This window comes from Saimiri boliviensis, chromosome 11, assembly GCF_048565385.1.
Source record: "Saimiri boliviensis isolate mSaiBol1 chromosome 11, mSaiBol1.pri, whole genome shotgun sequence".
In the NCBI taxonomy this organism is placed as follows: Eukaryota; Metazoa; Chordata; class Mammalia; order Primates; family Cebidae; genus Saimiri; species Saimiri boliviensis.
Genome location: NC_133459.1, coordinates 56,312,183 through 56,334,994, shown reverse-complemented (window position 1 = coordinate 56,334,994; position 22,812 = coordinate 56,312,183). Strand labels below are relative to the sequence as shown.

The 22,812-nt window shown below is 40.3% G+C and overlaps 1 protein-coding gene across 2 annotated transcripts in view; it reads left to right on the top strand.

The window, feature by feature from the left end:
- The window catches only part of DAB1 (DAB adaptor protein 1), a 1,282,121-nt gene that overhangs the window by 352,717 nt on the left and 906,592 nt on the right, over positions 1-22,812 (top strand). For both annotated transcript variants that reach the window (XM_003921506.4, XM_074380884.1), the window contains exon 2: positions 21,641-21,803. The gene's annotated coding sequence lies outside the window, so the exon portion shown is untranslated. The remainder of the gene's footprint in view (positions 1-21,640; positions 21,804-22,812) is intronic.

Here is a 22,812-nt window from a genome sequence, read left to right as displayed (position 1 = left end):
GTTACTTCACCTCTCAGTGCTTTATTTTCCTCATGTTCAATGAAAGCAATAGGTTTTATCTCATAGGGTTGTTTTGAGGATTAAAGAATTCAAAATATATGAGACATTTAGAGCAGTGCCTGTTATATAGCTATTGGTTCATTATGGTTATCTTACACTCTACATTGCTAAGCAAACTCTTTTACATACACAATGGCTGCTGGGGCTCCAGCCATCCAAGTCACATTCCAGGAAGCAGGAATGGCAAAGGGGCTTCTGCTTTTTAAGAATCCATTCCAGAGGGTTCTCACAACTTCTATTGGGAGAACCTGCTTTCATGGGCATACTTAGCTTTAAGAGAGACTGAGAAATGAGATCACTATTTCAAGTAGTATTGTGCCCCAGTTGAAACACTGAGGAAGAAGGAAGAATGGGACGTTTTAGGCAATGGCAGACTCTATTACAAACTTTGGCTAAATGTAATGAATTATTCTCTGTCTTCCTGTTACCAAACTGACCAGGAGCATTCATCCTACTTACTCCTTTACATATTTCTGTCTGTTTTGACCTCTCTAATACCACAGCCCCCCAGGTTTTTCCTCCTACTTCCCTGGCCTCTGTCTTTTCATGTCTTTTTCTGGTTTCTCTTCTTCTTCTCAATCTCTGTATCTTAGTGAGCCCCAGTGTTAATACTGAATCTTTCACTTTTCTCCAACTACACTCACTTAGTGGTGGTGAATACCCTACACATGCTGATGACTCCAAAGTTTACATCTCTAGCCCAGACTTCTTCCCTGAGCTTCAGACTCATACCTACTTATCTCCATTTCTGTATCAAATAGCCATCTTTAAATGTACAGTTCTGAAATACAGCTCTTTATTTTCCACCAAACATGTTTCTCTCCTACCTGTCTCCATCTTGGCACATTAATACACTGCCAATCCGCCACCATCCATTGGTGATGGCTCACCAATATTTAGAAGCCATCCTTGATGCTTTCTTATCAGTGAATCCCTCATTCCCTTGCAATTTCCAAGTGATTCTCAAATCTGTCTACCTCTTTCCCCTCAACAGGTACTGCTCTAGTCCAAACCAGCAACCTTCCTCACCTTAACTGCTGTGATACCCTCTCCTTGCACTAAACCCCTCTGCTCTGCTACAGAAGAAAGCGGAGGAAGACTTTCACTCTTTCTTCTGTAGTAGAGAAGAGGGGTTTAACGCAAGGACTCTAGAGGGTTCAAATCTGTGTGGGTTCAAATCTTAGCCCCAATACTTAATAGCTGTGTGACTTGGGCAAGTTTCTTTGCCTCAGTTTCTTCGTCCATAAAATGAACATCATGATGGTACATATTTCATGTTGTTATTGTGTCATTAAATGAGTTAGTATACCTAAGCACTTACAGCAATGCCTAGTATATAATAAGTGTAATCAATAAATGTTAGCTGTTATCATTAGCTATTATTACCATACATTTTTCATGGAGCAGTTGGAGTCATCTTTTAAAAACGATAAATTCAGTTCTATCATTCTTGTGCTTAAGATTCTCCAGTGAATTCCCATTTCATTTCAGTTACAATAAAATTCTAACACATTATGATGGCTCAAGGCTCTACATCTTCTAGCGCTTGACTCCTCCCACCCTTACAGCTTTCTCCTGATCACTCACCATCCTTAAGCTGCACTAGCTTTATTTTAGATCCTTTAACATTTCAAGCTCTTTGCTTCCTTTGGTGACTGCGTACTTGTTCTTCCCTCTGCCTGGCATGCTTTGCCCTCACTCCAGCTGTTCATAGGACTAGTTTCTTCCTATTTTTTAGGTATCAGTTCAGTTATCTCCTGCTCCAAAAGGCCCCATCTGACCATGTGCCTCAAGGGGTAGCCTTGCACTGATTACTCTACCTCTTTATTTTCCATGGTATTTATCACCATCTTTAGTTTTCTTATTGGTTTCTTTGCTTTGTCTATAGTCTCTCTGTATTTCAGTATGTGAGAACACAGACCTCACTTACTGTGTACAACCACAGATCCCAGGACCTTGAACATGGCAGGTGGGACATGGCAGGTGCTCACAAACCAGCTGGTGAATCAAAGAGAAGATGATCCTCGAGCAAGGTTATGAAGAATAAATAGGAATTTTCCAGATGCTCGGGGAGAGGCAAGGATTAGTGGCAAAGGAAACATCATTTGCCAATGCGTGCAGATCTGACACACTGTAATGCCCAGCTATAAAAAGCATGGTGTGGCCCTCATACCAGCAGCATCAGCACCTGGGAGCTTGTTAGGAATGCAGAACTTCAGGCTGAGGCCTGCAGTCCACCAAATCAGAATCTGCATTTTAAGAGGACGGCCAAGTGATTCCTTGAGAAGCAGTGGGGTTGTATATTTGGGAAACTGGAAATAACCATCATTGCTAGAGCATAATGTGCAAAGGGAGATGTATGACTCCAGTTTTTTCCTTCACAATACTCAATCAACCAAAAGAATGAGGACAGCAATGAATTAAAACACACTGAATAACACAAAAATAAATCTACATGTCTAGAGTAATACTAAAAATTGAAAAGGGAGAGGGAAAGCTCCTTTTAGAAGAGCTTAGAAGCCAACTAAGAGGAATGATAGAATTAGAAAACTACTATGTTGCAACCATGGTTACAATAACTGAATTGGGTAAGTATTAGCAACAGAGGCTGATAGGGTTTGGCTGTGTCCCCAACCAAATCTCACCTGGAATTGTAGCTCCCATAATTCCCACATGTCATGGGAGGGACCTGGTGGAAGGTAATTGAATTATGGGGGTGGGTCTTTCCTGTTCTGTTCCCATGATAGTAAATACATCTCATGAGATTGGATGGTTTTATAAAGGGGAGTTCCCCTGCACACATTCTCTCCTGCCTGCCATCATGGAAGATGAGCCCTTGCTTTTCCTTTGCTTTCCACCCTCCTTGTGAGGCCTCACCAGCCACTTGGAACTGTGAGTCCATTAAACCTCTTTTCTTTATAAATTACTCAGTTTCAGGTGCGTCTTTATTAGCAGTGTGAGAGTGGACTAGTACAGAAGCCTTACATCATTGTATTAAAACTTATTTGGGAAAAGGATACTCATATGGTCTTAAATATAGTCTCAAATAGCATCCCACAGAAAATGAAGGATTACACAGGGAAAAGGTGCCTTTACAATGAAGAAATCTGGTGAACACCAGATGATAAATTTAATATCACCAGTGACAGAGCTAACTGAAATCATGCCGCTCAAATTGAGGATTATTCTGTAAAACAGCTGGCTTAGACTACTCAAAACTGTGTGTGTCATGGGAAAAAAAGGACAAGCTTCACATTAAAAGCTAACAAGAAATGACAATTAAATGCAAAACATGGTCCTTGATTGGATCCTAAATGGGAAAGAAATGCTGAATGGACATTATTGAGACAATTAGGGACATCCGAATATGGACTATATGTTAGGTAATAATTCTTTAATGTACTGAGTGAGATCATAGTTTTGTGGTTATCCAGAAAATTGTCCTTATCTACATGCTAACGAATTTGGGAGTAAACAGGATAATGATATTGCCAAGTTATTCTCTAGTAGTTTCAGGGAAAAAAATATATAGAAAAAGTATGTAGAGAAAAAGATAAGACATGTGGCAACTATTAACATTTGATGAATCTAGTAAAGAGTACTCAAGTATTTGTGCTATAATTAAAGCTTTTCAATAGTTTCTTTTTCTTTTCTTTTCTTTCTTTTTTTTTTTTTTTTTTTTTTTTTTTTTTTTTTTTGAGACAGGGTCTCACTCTGTCCATCAGGCTAGAGAGCAGTGGTGTGATCTTGGCTCACTGTAACTGCCATCTCCTGAACTCAAGTGATCCTCCCACCTCAGCCTCCCAAATAGCTGAGACCACACCATGCCCAGCTAATTTTATATTTTTTGTAGATGTTTTGCCATGTTGCCCAAGCTGAGGTTTTTTTGTTTGTTTGTTTGATTTAATACAAAGAATGTTTTACTAGCCCTGGTAGCTGATTTATAAGACCAAGTTCAGAATACACAATGGGTTCACCAATCTCCTATCATTTGGGATTTGCAGTAGGGTTGGCTGTGACAGAAGGAATGGCAGAGTTGGGTTCTGCAGGCTCAGATTCAGCCTCTGTCTGAACCTTACATCATCTGCCTTCTCTTTGCAGTGACTGAACTAACAAGCCATGAATTCAGTGCCTGACAGACTGGGAACCATTGGGGACTAAAGCCAGCTTTCCTTTTAAACACAAAATCAGACTTAAAACCACCTCTTGCATCTAGCCTCCTTTCCTGCTGGCCAGGGAGGCTCTGGGAAAAGAAAGGCTGACAGCAGGTCATCAGGGTGGGTTGGGGTGCTGGGATATTTGTTTGCAGGGATGAGAGGGAGTGTTATTAGTGTAGGGAGGGAAGGTAGAGATGAGATAAAATTATAATTGTGAGAGATGGGGAAGAGTACATTTCAAAGAACATTTTTAGTCACAGATGGTTGAAGAGAAATACAGAGAACAGGCCCCAGCACCTCGTCTTCCTAGCTGATTGCAGGGAGGGGGAGCTCGCTAATGAACACATTGATTTCCCAGATCCTCAGAACAATAGCAAATGCTTTCTTCAGTTATTAATTGGGAACCTGAAGCAGGTGTGGGGGATGGAAGGCGCTCTTGCGATTCTAAGTTTATCTTTGGGGGTTAGGCCAATATAAAGAGAATGTAAAAAGAAGGTCCTTTAATAGCATAGCAGGAGAGCTGGACAGACTTACTCCAAATCTCAGCGCTGCTGCTGAACAGCTTAACTTCTTTAAGCCTTTGCTTTCGTCTTTTGTAAAAATTAAAATAATAATTTTTCTTTTATATGGATAGCATGAGAACTAGATGACATAGTTAACATATGTAAAAAGTCCTTTTAAGCATTCTTGCACCATACATTATTTTCCTTCCAGAAAAAGTCATCTGATAAGTGTTTATGAAGAACCTACTGTGTTCCAGGTCTGTGTGAGGTTTGAGGAATATGGTAGTGAACTGGAAAATAGAGTCCCTTCTCCCATAGCATCAGTAATCTAGCAAGAAAGGACATTCACCAAGTAATTACAAACGAATAGAGCTGTGCGGGCTGCTATCAGAAGCACAAAACAGGTAGAGCTGGGAAGTCAGAGAAGGCCCCATGAAGGAAGTGATATCATCAAGGGGGGCCTATCATAAACAAAAATACTACTATGCTCCCCTACACAGTGGGGTCAGAGATATAAAGGCTGACCTTGGTTGGCCACATGAACAAAGGTCTAAAAACCTGTGAAGGATGAATTGACTTAGATTTCCCAGTTGAGGAAAGAGAAGCCACTGTGTCCTTAGAATGACCCCTTTAGTCTTGCTTGCTCAGGTAGCCTAGCCTTGAGCTAGTCAGCCATCAGGGCTGCAAGACTTCTGCCATGCAAAATCCCTGGGGACTGGCTGGCATCCTAGAAAAGGGTATTCCTCATTCTTATTAGGCTGACTCCCCCAAAGTGGTCAGGTAATTCTTGCTTTCTCCCAAATAAAGCAGGCAGCAGGGGATGGGGTCTCTATCCTGGATCAGTCCAATACCCCACAGTGTGTGCAATCTTGCTCACCCCCAAGAACACCCAGACTCTCCATGGGAGACTGTGTCCATTCCACTCTCCCAGTGCCTGCAATTTTCCCCTAATGCCAGTGCTATGAGACTGTACCCAATAGCACTTGTGGTGTTTAGCCTTAATCCTAGTCCTTTTCTATAAAACATCCCTTTTTATAACCCCCCCACCCCCCCAAAAAAATGTGACTTCTGGGCTGGGCACCCTGGCTCATATGTGGAATCTCAACACTTTGGGAGGCCAAAGTGGGAGGACTCCTTAAGCCTAGGAGTCAGAGGCTGCAGATAACTATGATCACCCACTGCACTCCAGCCCGAGTGACAAAGTGAGACCCTGTCTCTAAAAAAGAAGAAAGGAAAAGAAAGAGAAAGAGATCAATAGGACTTCTGGCAGGGAGACAAGACGTTTGTGTTTAATTCCATTGAGCGTGAGTTTCCTGAGCAGTCGCTGAGAGATAAGCTCAGTGCTGGGCCTGGAGCATTCCAAGGTAAAAGTACCTCTAGTTGAGTAGGGGGGCAGGATCATGACATAACTGCTATGCATTGTGCAAGGTTGAAAGAAAGGTGAATGTATCACAAGGCTTCTAAAGTACCAGGATTTTTGTTTACCATTCACTCCTTGGGTAGCTTTGTGGAAAACAAGGAATCCTTACCATTTTATGGAGTCTGACTTTTTCTGTGAGTGGCGGCAGAGGTGATTGTGCATGTTTGCGGACTCAGGGTAGGGCATAGCAATGGGGTGGAACAAGTTGAATCCAGTAATACTTAAGATACGTTCAACTGCTTTGACCTTTATTCTGTTAAACTGCTGTGTGCCCTAATTATTTACCAGTGTATAAAATGGGTATAATCATTCTTTGTGGTTTTAGAGCCAGAGTTCCTGAATGGGACAGAATGAGAGAATTTTCTAAGGGCTTCCACATCTAACAATGGTATCAGATCACACGCTTTTCATTTTGCCTCCAGGATCCGAAGCAATTCCCATCACTGTTGGTTTAGAACTGTAAGCTTCACACATCGATGAAATTAGGAGACAGCTTCTATTTCATGAGGAATTTTTTTTAAAATCATCTGCTCTCTATTCAGAACTCCACAAAAGAAAAAAAGGAAAGAAAACTCACACGTTTGCAAGAAACTGCTGGTGTCTTTGAATATCTCCCATAAGCAGGAGAATCTGGTTTTGAAAAAGTTGAATTTTCTACACATGAAAAAACACATTGATGCTGTAGGTGAACTAAAATCATAAAGTAAATGTTCTTTAGGTTAAAAAAAAGAAAAAGAAAAAAGCTTCATTCTTATTCCCAGTCTCTGGAACTAACCAATCCCTACCCATACTACATCATTACCCCCACCTTACCTCTAAATGGCAAGGAATCTGGAGAAAGATTGAATGTGTTTCCTGATTTAGTACATGCACGAACACATATGCACACAATGTAGATACATGCCAGAGATGTCAAAGATCAGTGGGTTATATGTCCTAGCACTTTATGAGTCTTAATTTATTTAATTCCACCACAATCCTATTAGCCTGGTGACTATGATTATCCTTTTTGTCACCAGGTGGGGACAGAGAGGCCAAGGAACTCACCAAGAATCATAAGCCGAGGAGTGATGTACTGGGGTTGGAACCCAGGCAATAGAGCTTTGGTGTCTGTGGACTTAACCACGATATTTGCTCCCTGACATTATTTTTTTCTTAGGTTCCTTTAGTCCAAAGTCTTCTATATTTGATACAAAATCTTCATCAAAAGGATGCCTGTTGTGTACATGGGACCTCACTATTATTTCTTACAACTTCATGTAGATCTGTAATTATCTCAATAAAAATTTCAACTAAAATAGTTGATGAGCTTGATGCCTATCTATAAGTGGTTTTCTAAAGCACAAGTGAATTAAAGTTTAAAATATACGCAGCTAATTTTAGAGATAAAATCACTTTGCAAATGTAAAGAAATATGGAAAAATCCTAGCCATTGGTCGCTCAACAATGAGGTAGGTCAAAGTCCCAGTCAGCCTCTGTTTAGGGGAAACCCGTTAACTTGTCTGAGTCTCAGTTACCTGAATACATACAATGGGATAGTGATATCTACTTCATTGCACTGTTAGGAAAAGGCAAGTTTGTTAGAGTCCAAAGGTGCTCTCAGCCTCCCTGTGTCACCCTGAGTAGAGGGGCGGTAGGGACCAGCTGCAGGGGAGAGAGTTTACTGGGGTTTGCCTGTCAGCTGCTGCCAGTTACTTCTTTAGCCCCTTTCTTCTACCAGTTTTCCTGGAACCCGTTCCATCCTGCAGGACCCACTCTCAGATTGCCACGTCGACTTCATGGGGACTGAAACATCTGCTCTCTCCAGTTCAACATGTTCTCTTTCCCTTCTCCGATAAACTGGATTTGGAGTCAGATGATCTCAGTTTAAATCCTGGTTTTGCTGGGTAGCTGTTGGCAGCCACTTCCCCAGCTGGGTATAAGCTTTCCCATCTGTAACGTGAAGTGGCTGCACTGTCACTACAAGGCGTCCAAAGCTCCTCCTCCTCTAACATTCCTGCATTCCCTACAAGGAATGAGAAATTCCTCCTCTTCCATCCATCTTTGTGTCATCCCAAAGCTGCGTTTTGTGTGTGTGTGTGTGTGTGTGTGTGTGTGTGTGTGTGTGTGTGTGTTTTGCCATTTTCCCATCCCTTCAAAAATATTGGCCCTGGGGGATGAGAGAGATAAAATTCTAAGGCTGTAGTGTTAGGGAAAAGGAATGAGCTGGGCTTCCCAACCCTAAAATGTATGAGGTCTCCATCATGAAGGCATGAAGCAGGCTCTAACCAAGGGAACTGAGAAGATGTGGTAATTGCAAAGACTCAGTGTTGCTAAACTGAAAATTTTGTTAGATCAATGAGAGAAAAATCAATATGGGATTTTTTTTTTTCCACAAAGAAAAGACAAGATTCCCACACAATTAAGAATCGGGCCATAGTTTCCACACTCTGCCTGTCTTGTTCTCTTGTTCCTGTGCCACAACTGTTCATCAGAAATAATTAAACATTGTCCCATGGGCAACAATTACTTGCTTAAAATATTATGAGTAAGGAGAATACATTTATAATTACCTAACCTTTCTGAAGGTGAAAATATATATTATCCTTTGATAGAACAGAGAAAGGAGTTCCTGGATCTGCCAGGGTGCTCTGCTCTATCCATCCTGATTACGCTAATTGCCTTAGGAATAGAACAATACTTTCTTACACATGCAGACTTTCTCTTTCATTTTCTGTACTTTTACAGATCAAACCATGGTTTCTTTTTCTTGTTGTTTTTGTAAGTCATTAAACAACCAGCTCGTAGCTATTAGGATGGCCAGACAGCATCTTTGAATTGCCCCAATGCTATAATAATGGGAGTGTTGACATCTCTCTTTTCTCTGGAGTAGGTTTTATTTTTGCTGCATGCGGACACAAACCAGGAGCCCAATGCTTCCATGTTATCTCTAGTTTTCTGATTTTGCCTTACGCACATGCACAGTGGAAACAATAAAATAATCACAATGGCTGACACTTATTAAGTGCTCAGGGGTATATTTCTAAATATTTATGTATAGTATCTCATTTAATACTCATAACAATTCCATGCGGAAGGTTACTATTAATGCTCACATTATAAAGATGGGAGAGCTTATAGATAAGAGAGCTTAAGCCCAGAGATGTTAGGAAACTTGCCCATGATCACACAGCTGATAGGTGGTGAAGCTGGGGTTTGGTCAGACACTGTTCCCTTATCATTCCACTGAAGTCTTGCTCAGATTTCTCTATCAAGCCATTTTGGTCCAGTGTTTTCTATTACCTGGCAAAGAACATATTTCCTATAAAATATTTATATAAAAGAGCTGACTACAATCATGCTTTCCATTCAAGCTTTTTTTTCTCATTTGTTTAGTCTTAATGTTCATTTTTAAGTTGACAAGCATGTAATAATAATAGTAATAGTAGCATTAATAATAATGAGAGTAGTAGTACCACTCAGTGAGTATATCAGCTAAGCACTGATCTAGGACTTTCCCTTCTTCCCCTCCCTTCTAATGTACATGATAGTGATGCAGGATCGATAATATCATCCTTGGTTTATGTGAGGAAACTGAGACCTAGAAGGCTGGTGTGACATAATTAGGGTCACACAGCTAACAGGTTGTAAAGCAAGGGTCTCGAGGCGAGTGCCAGTCCCACTCAGCCAGGCACTTTCCTTGGCTCTGTCAATACCAAAGTGAATCAAGCCTCATCCCATCTGCTAGCCTGGGGCTTGGTTGATTCACACATTCACCAGGTTTGGGGGTTAGTTGTTGGTATAGCCATATGCATGCTTTCCTCTGTCATAGTCTCTCTCTTATTTTAGGAGAACTGGGTTTTGATAGCTCTTTCACAGGCTCTAAAGTTATATAACATTTTGTTAAAATTCCGCAGAGATTTTTAAAAACAGCAGTATGCATATTTGTGTTTCCATACACCATTGGTATGAGGATATTATCTCGGAACTCAATACCATTCTCTGATTTTGATTCTTTCTTTATTCCATAATGGCAGGCAGTCAAGCTCTGTATTCAGTATTAGCCTATTGTCCAAACTAGATTACTGGGCCAGGAATTATTCTAGGAATATGAAAAAGTTTAAATGTGGGAGTCTCCTTCTCAGTGAGTAGTTACTTCTTATTTTATGAATATGCCAACCTTTCTTGCTAGACTGTGTGCTTCCTGAGGGCAGGAACTAGAGCTATCTGGGTCGTCACTGTATCCGAGTACCTGGTACAGAGATCCCAGTAAAAAGTATACAATACACTAATGGTTGATTTAGTTGTTTCTGGAATATCTAGAGGCAATAGTACGATGGTTAAGGCCACAACTCTGTAGCCAGACTGCCTGGTTTCAAGGCTTAATTCCAGCATTAACTATCTGTGTGACTTCGGGCAAATTACGTGGCCTCTCAGATTCTTCATCTATCATATTAGGATAATGAAATCATAATGTTTATCCCCATAGGTCTGTCCTAGGAATTAGATTAATAAATATGCATCCCAGCCTTGGGCAGCAGGGTTTGGCACACAGGCACTATGTAAGTGTTGGCCATTGTCACCCATAGTTACCTATTAGACTTGAATATCATTTATAATTTGAAAAGGACATACTTTTTAAGAAAACCAGTCCTTCACTACCTACTTTTTTTTTTCAGCTTTCAAAAGGTTACTGTACATTTTAATCTTCCCTTTTCAGGATTATACACAGCTATACAGGTATGAGCACTGCAAGCCTTTCGCAAACTTTCATGGGAAACTGTACGTCTACATTGCAGCAATGTGCTACAATTTGCTCAGACCAGTTTATGTATGTTGTCTTTAAATTGCGTGACGTGAGTGGATTATTTGAAAGGGCTGTAAAGTTTTAACTCTTGCAGCTGATAAACCTCTTCCCTCTCCCACTCCCTGCAAGCCCTTGGGTGTTTCATATTTCAGAGCGCATGACAAAATTAACTCCTGACTGATCCTTTCTTTTTGGCTGTTGCCCCTTATAAACCTTTCTCCACAGGGCAGCCAGAGTGATCTTTTCAAATGCAAATCAGATATGATACTTCTGCTTAAACCCTTCTAGTTTTTTTCCATTGCACTAAGAATCCAATCCAGACTCTTCCCTGTGAAGTACAAGGCTCACCTCACACCATGTGTCAAGCACATCGGTTTCCTTTAGGATTCTAAAGCATGCCAAGCTCCTTCTAAGACCAGGCTGTTTACCTTTGTGAATCCCTCTTCAATATTCTCTCCTAGCGATTCAGGAGGCAGGCATTTTCTCATCTTTGTGGGATCAATTTAAGATATCACTTCCTTAAAGAGGCCTCCCCCAACCTCCCTACCTAAAATGAGCACATAGCATACCTCCCACTGTTAGCGGTGGCAAATCCATACAGGTCTGCAGCCATCTTGCCTCCTTAGAAGACAGAATTTGACAGAGGGACAGAAGGCAGAAGGAGAGACAGAGGCAAATTTTAGAGCAGGAGTGAATGATCATTAAAAAGCTTTAGAGAGGGAACAAAAGGAAGAAAAGTACACTTGGAAGAGGCCCAAGTGGGCGACTTGAAGAAGTACAGGGTTTGGCCCTTCGACCTGGGGTCTCATACGTTTTGGCATACTTCTGGGGTCAGGTGTCCCTTCTCCCCTAATTCTTCCCTTGGGGTTGGCTGTCTACACGCACAGGAGCCTGCTAGTGCCTGGAGAGCATGTGCAGCGTGTTTACTGAGTTGTATGCATGCTCACTTGAGGCGTTCTGCCCTAGGAGGCCATATACAAGTTAAACGCTGCCCTTTTGCCTTTTCATGCTCATGTGTGAGCCCTCTCACCCAACTCCTGAGATCTTATCAGGAAGCTACGGATCACCAGTTTCAGGGTTTTCCTATCTATAGAGAGCCTGCCTTTCCATCCCACTGGCTGCAACCAATTATTATTTTAGAGCAACAGTTAACAATCTCCTGACCATCACCTGATGGTCCCCTGACATTCTTGGGAGTGACAGGGACCTTTCCTGCCAGTTTATGTCTGATTAGCTCCTTGCTATCACACCCCTGCCACCCCATATTCTTTATTTTAGCACACTGTTTATTTCCTTGTTACAGCATTTCCTGATCTCAATTATTTTATTTCCTTATATGTTTGCTTGTCTCTTGCTGGCCTTTCTTGATAGACTGCATGCTTCCTGAGGGCAGGGACCAGGGTTGCCTGGCTTCTCACTGTATCCTGAGTGCCAGGCACAGAGAATATCAGTGAAAAGTACACAGTACACTGACGGTTGGTTTAGTTGCCTTTGGAGTATCTAGCACAAAATATACACCGTTTGATTTTGGCTTCTGCTCTAAATGTCATTTGCTAACTTACATGATTTCTGTATTTTTCTCCCCTAGAAAATAAAGCCAGCCTCTGACTGGGTTGTTAGTGAATGACTATGATATGTACTATATGCGTCTTTCAGGCTCCTGAACAGGAAATGCTAAAATTCCCTTTAGTCCCAGAGCTATTCATATCTACCCCGAAATATAGTAGTCTCTTCAGTACCTTAGTATCTTTTTGAGAAACGTGACTGTGAGGATTACATAAAGCAGGGTGTTTACCTTTGCGAATCTCTCTGCAATATTCTCTTAGACCAGCAGCAGCAGCAGCAGCACCTAGAAACTTGCTAGAAATGCACATTTTCAGTTGCCACCCTAGACTTACTGAAGCAAAAATTCTAGGTGTGGAGCCTAGCAATCATGTTTTAACAAACCCTTTAGGTGAGTCTGATGCTAATTAAAGTTGGAGAACTATTGCAATGCAGTAATTGTTTCAGAGAAAGTTGGAAAAGTTTCGAATTGAATGTTTCTGCAGTTTCAACAGTCTGGAAATACGTGATTTATATCTACTCTCTGTCGGGAATAGTCTAGGGTTCCTGGGATTCAGAGACATCAGACAGGGTCTCAGTCTCAAGGAATTCACTGTCTAGTGAAGAAAGACTAGCAAGTAAACATTCTATTGCACTGTTTTGTACATGTTAGAAGAGAAGAAAACAAAAATAGCTGAAGGAGCACAAAGGGACTATCAGGTGAGAATCTTTGAGAGTAGAATAAGATAAAGATAAAAAAGAACAGACTTCAGAGACAGCTTGCCTGAGTTTAACCCAAACTCCACTATTTGTCAGTTGAGTGACTCTAGATAAGTTTCTTAACCTCTCTGTGCTTCAATTTCTTTGCTTGAAAATGATATTAACAGTGACCTACTTCATGGAGTTGTTGTGCTGATTAAATGAATTAATAAATGAAAAGTACTTAGAACAGTGCCTGGGTCATCATAAGTGTTCAAAAAGCATTAATTGCTATTATCATTATCATCTGATTGTAAGCAAAGGTTATCAGATGCACCTAATTCCATGGGGTGAGTGAGTGAAGAGGTTCTTCTGGGAAGGTTTGGATAGCTGACTCAAGTTTAGAAAGTTGCTACTCAAAATCACTGTGATTGACAGTTCCTCCAGAATCCCATAGGTTGAGCTAGGCGGGACAATTCTCTAAACTACAAAAATGATGTTGTTCAGACTAACCTCAAGATGTCTACTACAGTTCTATAGGCTCATATATATATATATATATATATATATATATATATATATATATATATATTCCAAATTTATACTGTGTGCTGGGTGCTGTGGCGGAGACCAAGGATAACAGAGTAACACTCAGGATTGAGAATACAGGTGCAAAGCACATGTTTTTTAATTATTATTTTATTTTTTTAAATCATACTTTAAGTTATAGGATACATGTGCAGAACATGAAGGTTTGTTATGTATGTATATATGTACCATGGTGGTTTGCTGCACCTATCAACCCGTTATCTATGTTAGGTATTTCTTCTAATTCTACCCCTTCCCTAGCCCCCCCACCTCCTGACAGGCCCAGGTGTATGACATTTCCCAACCTCTGTCCATGTGTTCTTATTGTTCAACTCCCACTTATGAGCAGTGTTTGGTTTTCTGTTCCTGTGTTAGTTTGCTGAGAATGGTGGTTTCCAGCTTCATCCATATCCCTGCAAAGGACATGAACTCATCCTTTTTTAAGACTGCATAGTATTCCATGGTGTATATGTGCCACATTTTTTTTATCCAGTCTATCACTGATGGGCATTTCGGTTGGTTCCAAGTCTTTGCTGTTGTGAACAGTGCTGCAATAAACATTATGTGTGGATGTGTCTTTATAGTAGAATGATTTATAATCCTTTGGGAATATATTCAGTAATGGGATTGCTGGGTCAAATGGTATTTCTAGTTCTAGATCCTTGAGAAATCTCCACACTGTCTTCCACAATGATTGAACTAATTTACACTCTCACTGACGGTGTAAAAGTGTTCCTATTTCTCCACGTCCTTTCCAGATCTGTTTCCTAACTATTAATGATCACCATTCTAACTGGCATGAAATAGCATCTCATTTTGGTTTTGATTTGCATTTCTGTAATGACCAGTGATGAGCTTTTCTTCACTTTTGTTGGCTACATAAATGTCTTCTTTTGAAAAGTGTCTGTTAATATCCTTTGACCACTTTTGGATGGGGTTTTTTTCTTGTAAATTTGTTTAAGTTCTTTGTAGATTCTGGACATTAGCCCTTTGTCAGATGGGTAAATTGCAAAAATTTTTTCCCATTCTGTAGGTTGCCTGTTCACTCTGATGACAGTTTCTTTTACTGCACAGAAGCTCTTTAGTTTAATTAGATCTCATTTGTCAATTTTGGCTTTTGCTGCTATTGCTTTTGGTGTTTTAGTCATGAAGTCTTTGGCAAGGCCATATGTTTAAGCCACAGATTAATATAATGTGATGAGTTCTGACTATGGGAATGCACAGTTTGTTCAGAGAGAAATGCTTATTTACTGAATAGAGATACAGTTTATTGTGCCAGATGAGATTAGAAAAGATTTTACACAGGAGGTACTATTTGATGATCTTTGCATGAGGAAATAGCTTTTCAAGGTGAAAAAACAGAAAACAGAAAGACATTGGCTGAGCATGGTGACTCACACCTGTAAGCTTTGGGCAGATCCTTCGAGGCCAGGAGTTTGAAACTGGCCTGAACAACACAGGGACACCTTGTTTCTACAAAAATCTAAAAATTAGCCAGGCATAGTAGTGCATGTCTGGGGTCCCAGCTATTTGGGAGGCTGAGGGAAGAGGATCGCCTGGGCCTAGGAGTTCAAGACTGCAGTGAGCCATGATTGTGCCACTGCTCTTCAGCCTAGGCAATAGAGGAAGACGCCGTCTCAAAAGAAAAAAAAAAAGAAGAAGAAAGAAAAGAAAGTGGGATGACAAGGAAGTATGAAAGGGACAGGTTAGCGAGAGGTGAAAAGTTGCGGTCACAGACCCCGTGGCAGAAGTGACTCTCTTTCCTCAATTTACCCACCTGCACTTTCCCCATTATCCCCGCTTCATTCCCCGGGTGTGGCATTAACCCCTCAAAGACTGGAGAAATGGTATGCATGTTTGTGGCTACTGTCCACCCTCTCATTTCCAGTCTACAGACCTGCTATGGCTCCAGCCCCCCGACTCCAGTCACTCACACATCTAAGATCCTCCAAAGTCCTCAGGGAAGCGCCTTTCACCCTGGTCTTAATTACCACTTACCCCTCATACTCAACCATGGGCTCCATGCCACTCTTCCTGCTTTCTGTCTCTTTCTTGTATTCTGTTTCCTCTTGTTTCTTCTCCACTTTTCAGCCTTCTTATAAGAAGAAAGATCACCACTTTGAATGATCATCAGCCAATCAAAACATTCCTCTACTTCAGTGATTTCTTTCTTTCCCCCAACCCTACCCCAGTTTGAGCTACCATCTGCAAATCTGAGGCGCTTATAGAAAATTTCCTATGTGCAAGCTCACCCACATAGACTGGGATTCACTAGGTTGGGGTGGAGCCAGCACTTCATTAATATATAAAGTTCCCCAGGGGACTCCAATATGCAGCCAGTCTAAAAACCAGTTCTCCAATCTATGTGCAGAGTGCCTCACACTCACTGGGGCTTTGGACTCTTCTCAGATGCCTGTCCATAGCTTCCCGCATAAAGTTCCTGAGCTGTTCTAGGAGCATGCGGGGTGAAGCATGGTTCCTTGATAGCCATCAAAATTTTGCTGTAGTCAGGCTTAGTAACATATTCCCAGGCTTGTTACACTGTTGTTTTGTTCATAAAAAATATGTTTTAGCCTTCTAGATATCTAATTTTGCAAATCAGTGTCAGGTATAGAAATAATCCTGTCACTTGAGCAGCATGTTCAATAATTTTAAAGGTCAACACCCATGTGGAAATTAGCTTTCGACTATTGAAACACGTTGACTTATACATACATAACAGAAAATATGATCCTGTGGCACATTGGATATTAATGCATATATACGTTAGCCTGTTAGATATACTAATAAGCAATATCTCAAGTACCCACTGATGATCATGCCCAGCATAGTAGGAAAACACTGAAAGCACAGAAGCAGCTTTCATTTTAAGGACACTACAGTAATAGCTCTCAATTACAGAGTGCCTAGAGTGCCTACTTTATAACAGGCACCATGCTGCAAGTTGGTTTACCTCAAACACTCACAAAAAAACCAGAAAAGCAGGAGACTCAAGCTCGGAAAAGGAAGAAAACTCACCCAGGGTAATACGGTAAAATGTGCTAGAGGCAGGATTCCATTCCAGATGTTCTGAGCGCAGGCACTGCCAACCCTCCATCACACCTTCTTACCATCAATGACACCAATGCAATGAGGAGCAGGCATCTAGGAATAGGGCTACCCACAGAGGAGTGTAGGAGACTCTGTTCCCAGAACTCTTGCCCACACTAAATATTATTTACTTTTTAAAGAGTATTACGAATTTGACAAGTAAAATATGATGCACATGTTAATTTAATTTATATATTTTTTCAGATGTTGATTCAGATTAATTTCCTCATTTGTACGTTATCTAAGTCTATTGTATTGGTGATAAAACACAAGGATGTGTTTGTTTCTTTGAATGATTGAATAAGAAAGGGGGAAAGAATAATGAGCTTTTGGGCACTGATTTTGTATTTATCTATCTATTAGTCATCAAGTTAGAGAAGAATAAATTCTTAGTCACTGTCACCAAAAGATTACAAAGCACATTTTGTTTCTTTTTTCAATTGGCCAGAAATTGTGTCTTCTAACCATTTGGTGTCTAGGAGTAAAACTGAAGTCACTAGCAAAAATGTCTGTTTTGATAAATCGGGAACAAAAAGACCAAAACTAATGACTTCCACAATGGAAGGTGCCCTGGGAAATACAATATAGAATAGTGGAATTGAGGGCTTGTTTACTATGATTCTGTATATTCATCTGATGGGGAGTATAAATAGGTTTCTTTACACAAAGGGACCCAGGGAATGGTGAATCAGGAAATAATTGACTTGTCTCGGTATGTTTGTGAATGTGCATTTTTATCTGATGGCAAATATGCTGTTGGCCTTTGAGCCAGCCACCCACCATAAAATTTCCTCAGCCTCATATAAACCAAGATAGTGTGCCCATCCCCCCACAAAGAAAACATTTCAAATTAGCATTAATCATCCAACGCCGTGGTCGGGGCTCTATGGTGAAAGCCACCTACTGCAGCCGAATGCCATTCAGCAGGCAAGAAGTAATTTGCAATATAATTTAAATGAAGAGTTGGTTTCTTTTCCTATTTAGAACACACCAGTATGGAAAACTGATTGTCAGACATTCTGGTGATGTGCATCAACTTGGCTATTCACTCAGAAAATGAAGTTTCCTGAGACACCTGCACATTTAATTTATTTTTTTCCCTATGAAGTTAACTTCAGCTTGTTAAATACAATGACTAACCAAACCACAGAAAAACCAACACCATTAATTTTCATGCTTATAATGTAATGGAAGGAGATTATATTCATTTGGGATTTTTCTCCTTTTAATAGAATGTTTACTTGCCCCTCTCCTTATGAGTTAATTATTATCTTCCCTCCATAATGTTCTGCTTATATCAGAGCGGCAAACAGAGTCTGTTAATGTATTGAGTTGATAGATTACTGGTGGTTCCTTCGTTTTGCAAAGTCTGTCACTAAAGCATCAATAGCTTGGCAGTGTGGTGAGTGAATATGTGACTGATAGAAATGCAACTAGTTCCTTACATAACTCTCTCATCTATATTTATAAAACATTTAGTTTTAGTACAGTGTCTTTTCTATGCTTTGACTGGCAGACTGAAAGACTTTTCAGTAAATTCTACAGTAGCGAATTAAGAATTGGTGACTTCTGTTATCATTTGGGTATTTACATTTAATTCATAAATTTATTCATTTAATAGATACTTAGTGAGTAGCTGGCTTATTTCAATAGCATGCTAAGTACCGGGGACTAAGACATAGTTCCCATGTTCAGGGAGCCCACAGTTCTGAGCAGGAATTGCCATAAAGAATTGCAGCATCAGCTCAATGAGATGAGTGGTACAAAAAAAAAAAAAAAAAAAAAAAAAAAACTGGGTATGAAACGTAACAGAGGGTGAAGGTTATCAAGGAAGGCTTTGGCTTAGCAGATACTAGAGCTCGATCTTGAAGCCCTAGACCTTGAGTTCTTCAAGTTGGCATTAGAATGATGTGTGAGGGTGGGAGAAGTCAGTAAAGGCAGAGGGAATAGCATATGCAATGTAGTGAGAAAAAAAAATAAAGTAGTGATGAACACCTTCTATTGAAAACCTTCTGTATATTTTAAAATAATAATAAAAAACACTGACATTTTCCAAACTTACCATTTGCCAACCACTGTTTCAAATTCTGACATTGGCCAAATATGACACAGCTGTTAGGATCAGGACCAAGACTAGAACTCAGGTTTTCTAAGTCCAACGCCTACAAGTTTAAATATTACACTAATATTTCAGTGTAATATGGCACCTTTGCTCATTAGATCCCTTAGTCCAGTTATGCAAAAAAGGCACGCAAATGGTGACTGCCATTCATGACAGTATCTAAGGGGGGATAACAGAAGCAGCTATGACTTACGAAGAGTGTTAAATGAGATGTGCAGTGTTAAATGAGTTATGAAGTATATGAAGTGCTTAGAACAGTTATGAAGTATATGAAGTGCTTAGTACATAGTAAAGAATTTGTTAACTGCTGGTGTTAAAATGATTAATGTGTTAAGAGTAGTAGAATAGGCTGGGCGTGATGGCTCATGCCTGTAATCCCATCACTTTGGGAGGTCAAAGTGGATGGATCACAAGGTCAGAAGTTCAAGACCAGCCTGGCCAACATGGCAAAACCCCATCTCTACTAAAAATAGAAAAATTAGCTGGGCATAGTGGGGCGCACCTGTAATCCCATTTACTCCAGAGGCTGAGGCAGGAGAACTGCTTGAACCTGGGAGGCGGAAGTTGCAGTGAGCCGAGATTGCACCACTGCATTCCAGCCTGGGTGACAGGGTAAGACTCCATCTCAAAAAAAAAAAAAAAAAAAAAGTAGTAGAATATAGCACTACTTAGAAATTTGGAGTTGGTGGCATTTGATGTAGACCTGGACCACTTAATAGATTATTTCAGCAAGAGAAAGCAGAATGCAGAGATCAAAGCAGACTGGAAAATTCCATTATGTTTAAGAAAAATAAATAAACTAATTTGATTAAAGCAGAAGGTCTTTAAAAAAAAGAAGAAAGAGTAAGATTAAACAGGAGGGTAGAAATTGCTTATATTTAATTATATTTTTGAGCGATTGGTACTGTTTATATGTTGGTTTTAGCCATCATAACATTTTTCTTGGATTATAGACTCATTTTTTTCCTTTTGAAGAAAATGAGGCTCATATAATTCATGTAACATTTCTAAGGTCATCCAGCAAGAGTAGTTAAATTTGAACTTGAACTCAGGCCTGTGTTACTTAAACTGCCATGTGCCTTTGGCCACATCGTACTTTCATTTTTGCCGCTCTGAACTTTCTCACACATCATCAATATTTATAGAATTATTTTTTCTAGTGAAAGGGGTAGAAAAAAAGTAAGAACATATTTTGTTAATATTTTCTTCTTAGAGTTCTGCTTATCAATCACTATAGCCCAGCATTTCCCCAGTTAATAGCCTGTGTCTGCTTTCATTAAAATAGAAAGAACTGGTCTCTTTTTGATTTCCTATACACACACACACACACACACACACACACACACACACACACATATCCCTCAGGTTTCCTATTTGTGTGTATCTGTTATAACATATGCCATCAATAATATACCATCCCCTGAAACAAGAGCTAACAGTTAAGAGTTTGGGGTTTGAAAGGCTGCCGGGTACCAGGGATAGAACCCCAGCTCTGCCTTTCACAGCAGTGGTCATAAGCAAGTCTCCTACATTCTGTATACTTCTGTTTATCTGTTTAATGACAATTATAATAGTACCTACATCAGTGGTTTGCTGTTAGGAATAAATGAATTAGTACATATAAAAACTAAAAACTATGCTTAAAATGCTATGACAATTTATTTAATGTCAGCATCATTATGATTCATAATCTAACATCTATTGAGATAAAGATCTGGGACTAGCTCTGTCCTTAATCTGTTTGTGTCTTTATAAAGGAATATCTGAGACTGGGTAATTTATAAACAGAAGAGGTTTGCTTGACTCACAGTTCTGCAGGCTGTACCAAAAGCATGGCGCCGACATCTGCTTCTCAGAAGGGCCTCTGACTGCTTCCCCTTATGGTGGAAGGGGAAGGGAGCCAGCGTGTACAAGGACCACAGAGCAAGAGAGGAAACAAGAGATGGGGGTGGGGGGGAGGTGCCACGCTGCTTTTAACAACCAGCTCTCATAAGAACTAACAGAGCAGGATCTCACTCATTACTGTGGGAATGGCACCATGCTTTTCATGAGGGCTCCACCCGTGTGACCCAAACACCCGCCATTAGGCCTCACCTCCAAAACTGGGTATCAAATTTCAACATGAGGTTTGGGAGACAAACATCCAAACTACAGCAGCGAAGATATGGAAAAGGTATCCCTTCATACATTTGCTGAAGAGCGTGTAAAATTGTACAAACTTTGTGAATGGTAATTTGACAAGATCTATCAAAATTTAAAATATACATTTTCTTTATCCAATAATCTTGCTTTAAGATGTTTATCATACAGATTCATACAAGTAAAAAATACACAATTTGTCCCTTTGGAATTTTAGCCTGGGTACGTAAAACCTAGTCCAACATTTTAAAATAAAGATGATTGAGCATGTTTGCTTTTATTCATATCCTTTCCATGGTCCAGCACAGTGCTGGGCACAGAGACCCTGACAAGTTCCCTGTTGTTTAGCCCAACACATGTCCTATGACTCTCTGTGCTCCGTGACCACCTACCCTGCATGTACCACATACACTTTCGAATTATACACTTCACCCCAACCCACTTGCTCCGAACTCCATTGTGATGGCCTTGTTGTACTTTATCATTTTTCTCCTTTGGTCTGCCTTCAAAACCGACATTGTTTTTTCATTGCAGCTACTTCCTTGGCTTCTCTCCGTGACGATTCCTGACTTGTGGCTCTGGCAATCTTGGGAAGACATCATCTAGTTTCTCCAATCCAGACCCTGGGCTCCCGCTTTCCTTAGCATCACCCCCACCCAGCCTGAACACATTGACTGAACTGTTTTCTGGGACCCTGGTAAGTAAACTGCCTGGCTACTTCATGAAAACAGATCCAATCATCCCTTCCCAATACCTTCTCCTCCACTTTTGAGCATGATTTTGTTTCTTTCAAAAGAGGCTCCAATGTTCTTCCTTTCTGAAACTGCCTGTCCTATAGTTAATATCCCAAGGTTCATTATTTATGTAATCACGGACTTATTCAATGAAGTGGTAGCCAGCAGCACCTGAGAACTGAAAGGTGCAGGCTTCTGTCCCCCTCCTGTGTGGTTCCATTCAGGGTTACTTGTCTCTGACTTAGATTGGAGACGAAATGGATTAGAATAAAACCAATTTAAGGGAAAAAAGAAATGTTCACAGAAACAGAAATAGAGAGTCCTGCTATCTTGGCTGCCTAAGATCTGCAGGTCTCACCAAGGAATTTAAAAAGTAATGTTTCTTATCATAAGTGACAGAAATATGCTGCTTTCTGCATCAATAGATACGAAGATTAAAGGGTCTGACCGTATTAAACAATTTTGCACAGCACCAGGCACTCTGGGCTGTGCTATCTGCCTTATTACCCTTCATCGTGTGGCTATTTCAGGCCCAATTTAAGAACACAATGCAGTCTGGCTTTGCAAATTGACATCCTTTAATTTAAACTGTCTTGTGGGAGAATTAAGAAATTATGGAACAATTATTCGCCCTCCGTTGAAGGCTGGATGACATCCTGAGATTCTTGTACATTAGCCATTTGAATTGATTAAGTCAAGTAATTGAATTATACTTTTGCCCCCATAATATCTTGTGGCAAATATGTTGGTGTTTCTTGTTGGGAAATGCTTCCAGAAAAATAGAATAGGGGTTGGCATTAGAGATTGACCTGGATATCAAAGAAAACCTCAGAGCAAAATGGGCTGACACTCTGAGATTTTGTGAGGGAGGCTTATTAACAGAACAAGCGTTCTATCTGGAGTTGCAATGGAGGTTCACAGATCAAAATCGTGTGCATGATACAGTGTGCATCCTTCCTTAGTCTCTCTTTG